The sequence below is a fragment of the Solanum tuberosum genome, unplaced genomic scaffold, assembly GCF_000226075.1.
Source record: "Solanum tuberosum cultivar DM 1-3 516 R44 unplaced genomic scaffold, SolTub_3.0 scf00073, whole genome shotgun sequence".
Taxonomy (NCBI): Eukaryota; Viridiplantae; Streptophyta; class Magnoliopsida; order Solanales; family Solanaceae; genus Solanum; species Solanum tuberosum.
This window is the reverse complement of record NW_006239002.1, coordinates 1,421,513-1,425,950: the sequence shown is the minus strand read 5'-3', so window position 1 is coordinate 1,425,950 and position 4,438 is coordinate 1,421,513.

The following is a 4,438-nucleotide window of genomic DNA, read 5'->3' as shown; positions in this document are numbered from 1 at the left end:
AGACAACAAAAATAACATATATTGGGTCCATTTTAATTTATTTGTCTTATTTTTTTTTATATTTAAAAATTGCGTAAAAATACTATAAATCATGATAATTGACAATATAAAATATGTTTTGAAAAAAATACAAAAAATTCCACTGATTCTTGAAGTGAATCTATTGTAAAAATACTGTAAATCATGATAATTGACAACATAAAATATTTCAAAAATTTTGTATGTGGGTAGTCTTATTATGCCTTAAATAGCGTCAAAGAAAGTACAGGTTTGTGATAAAAAAACTTATTCCTTTATCCACGCAAACAATCGCTTCAAAAACTCGATTATTAGCCCCAAAACATACCATTTATATTATTGGGCACGTGCTATGCACGAGCCACATTATCTAGTATAATTAGATCCGTGAAAATAAATGTAAAAGATCTATTTCAATAAGTTTAAAATATATTACAATATTATATAAATACTTTAACTACAATGTACATAAGTTAAATTTAAATGAACGATTTATATAGTTATATTTGGGTCACTTGTGCATTGAGGTTTAAATTCCTTTTTAATACTATATTTTTTTCAATTTACTTTTAACAATAGTTTTAGTTAGGGACGTTGTTTATGATTCAATTTGAATAGATTTTTCTCTTTTAAAAAAATCAAATCAATTGAATCGATTTAATAAGCAGTATAATCAATTAAATCGAGTTTTTAGTGATCTTTTTTTTGTCCGTTTCTGAAATTAAATATGTGATATACAGTACCAAGTACATATTCTAATGACTATGGTCCAATATGGCACTATCAAATTAATTACTACTTTTAAAGAAGATATATGTACCTTTCAACTAGAAAATCGTATTCTATCGTCTAAGAACTTACCAATTTTTAAATATTAAAATCTTATAGTACTTTTTTTTGTCGGTTGCATGGTCCAATCATTGATCGCAAAAATTTACTACTATAAATTGGTGGTCGAAATTAAAGAGTTATCTTTTACCGTAAATAACCGTTGATGATGATTAAATTAAAGATATATGTAGCTTTCAACTAGAAAATCGTATTCTATAATCTAAGAACTTACCAATTTTCAAATATTAAAATCTTATAGTACTTTTTTTTTTGCGGTTTGCATGGTCCAATCATTGATCGCGAAAATTTGATTAGGTCGAAAATTAAAGAGTTTTCTTTTACCTAAGTACCTTGATGATGATTAAATTAAAGATATATGTAACTTTCAACTATAAAATCATATTCTATCGTCTAAGAACTTACCAATTTTCAATTATTAAAATTTTATAATACTTTTTTTTTTTGCGGTTTGCAGTGTCCAATCATTGATCGTGAAAATTTCTACAATAAATTGGTTAGGTAGAAAATTAAAGAGTTATCTTTTACCTAAATACCTTGATGATGATTAAATTAAATTATGGTGAATAATTGTATAACTCAAAGATAAATTTTATATATTTTTTATAGTAACATGAAATAGATTATTCGATATATCATGATAAATTACTCTCTATAATATAGAAGCGAATATAAGAGTTTAGGGTCAGTCGGTCCCGATTTGCACTTGTCCTCTATTCATATTTAATAATTTCTTCGTTTTAATTTTTTTGCCTTATTTTTATTTTTAGTATGTTATGTATTTATAAATTACAAAAAAATAATACTATAAATTATAATAATTAATAAATAAAAATATATATATATATATATTAAAAATTTGATCAACTCACAAAATTTCACACGTGCCACATTAATTTGGACAGGGCGAGTAACATATATTATATGAAAATTATGTTTAGAGTACTATAAATCACAATAATTAACAACTTAAAAATATGTTTAAAAACATATTAAATTTGGTTAATTCTCCAAATTTCACATGTGCCACATAAACTGCGACAGAGCAACATATATTATTTAAAAATTACATTAATTAATAAAATTAAAAATCACAATAATTAATAAAATTAAAAATCACAATATTTTAAATTAACAAATTAAAATATTTTAAAAACATACTCCCTCTGTCACAATTTATGTAGCACTTTTCCATTTTTGAGAGTCAAACAATTTAAGTTTAATCGGAAATTTGCGTGTGGAATCTTCAATTTTTTAAAATGAAATTTATATATTTGTAAACTACGTAAAAAGTACTATAAGTCACAATAATTAAAAGATATATAAAAAAATTCACAATCAAAGATAATCTTGTTTGAATCTCGAAATCCGAAAAGTGTCACATAAATTGATACGGATGGAGTATTACAAATTTGATTGACTCTCAAAGTTTCTCATGTGCTACATAAATTAAGACAAAGTGAGTAACATATATTATTTGAAATTTATGTTAATAATATTATAAATCACAATAATTAACAACTTAAAATATTTAAAAATTTGATTAACTCTTTAAATTCATGTCACATAAATTAAAATAAATAAAACAATATATATTGGGCTCATGCTTACACTTATTTCTAGTACTACAAAATAAACGAGAATGTAAAATCAAAGAACTAGATCACTATAAATGCAATGAATTAAGCTACAAATAAAAAATGTAAATAATTAATATTCACCTTATATTTTATATTATTTTTAAAAGTACTGTACACACATGGAGACACACACATATAAAACAAAGCATCTAACACATGCTATATATTTTTTAGAATAATGATAAAAAATCAACAAAAGTTTTTTTTAATATAGAAAAAAAGAAGGGAAAAGGTAATAAAGAGATGAAAACAAAATTAAATTAAGTTTTTATAAAGAAAGATTCTAAATTCCAGATGTGAAACAGTAATTGCATTGCTGGTCCTACTTTAGAATTTCCAGAACAGCAAAGAGAAAATGGTCAATATATAAATTATAATAGTGAGGACTTTGTTGTTTAGTTTTTCCAGACGAAACTAAAATTTTGAGTTTATATATATCAATTTTTTAAAAACACGGCTCCTAATTAAATTTTGGATAAATTATTTCTATATATTAAGAGAATTCTTATATACATAGGATTTGAAGTAAATTACTATTTTTACCGAATTTATACATAGATTATTTTTTTTGTTTAGCAACAGTTTTATAAGGATGATGCTTTCCTTGTATAATAATAAAGGTGAATATAAAAACGATAATGTGACCCTCTCTAATAGTTTCAATCCAATTTATCTTTTCTTTGCCTTTTTTCTAATTTTAAAATACAAAAAAATTCACCTAAAAATTAAAAAATCATTAAAAATAATCATATTTATTTATATTTTCATCAATAGCCATATTTAATTTATTTTATCATTAAAGCTATTATTCGCTTTTCCTATAATATTTCTCAAATTCTCATCAATTATTACAATTTTTTCCATTTGATCTAAAAAGAATTCCAACAAACTATTCACGATAGTTAAATTTTATGATTTTTGTTTATTTATCTTATAGTTTTTTCCTTTCTTTGCTCTTTTTTTACTTTTCTTTTATTTATTCAATTCAAAAAAATTATATCTTTGTATAATATAAATGCATTTCTTTTATCTACTTTATTTGTGTTTTTTTATTTTTATTTTATTTTTTAAGTTTAAACTCCATAACGTAAATCTATTAAACTTCATTTTTTTATAATATCATTAATTCTATGACTTTTAAGTTTTCATATTCATAACCTCCAACTACTAAATTATAAAAATTTTAAGATATTTTATGATATCTCTCTATTTTTAATGACAAAATAAATTCACTAAGTTTTTTATTTCATGAAATTTCAACTCAAGTATTATTTTTTATATTTCATTGTTCTTTGTAGTATTATTATATTATCAAATTCATGCTTTAACTTGACACGATGAAAAAGACTTTTGAATGTTGATTAGTTTGTCAAAGAGGGTGTAAGACAAGAGGTTAAAAAAGTGGGCATTGATTTTGTATTCATATTTTTATCTATTGTTTTATGATGAAGTTCCAAGGAAGATGTGTGTGTCTTTATTCTCAATGTAACTTCTTTAGTTTGAATTCTTATAACTTTTTATTATTGCAATATGTATTTTTGCTTAGATGCAAATTAGTTATTGCAACTTTGTGTGTAATAATACTAACTACTAACAAAGGTTTAAAAAAATTATTGCACAGAGAACTATTTATATTTTTTCTTTAAAGATTCCTCAATTTTGTTTATATAAACTCATTATTTTTTATTTCATGAAACCCCTTACTTGAGATTATCTTTTTTATTTCATATTTGAAATAGTGTTTTCCTTAATTTTTCTTAAAGTCTTTCTCATATAACTACTAAACATAAGTTAAAGAGCAAAAAGGAACCTATACATTTCTTATTTCAAGTTAAATAACAAACATTGAAGAAGAGTATTAACTACTACAAAACTACACTACACCATATTTTTACTTCAATTTGCTGGATTTTCATTTCATGAAAAGTTTT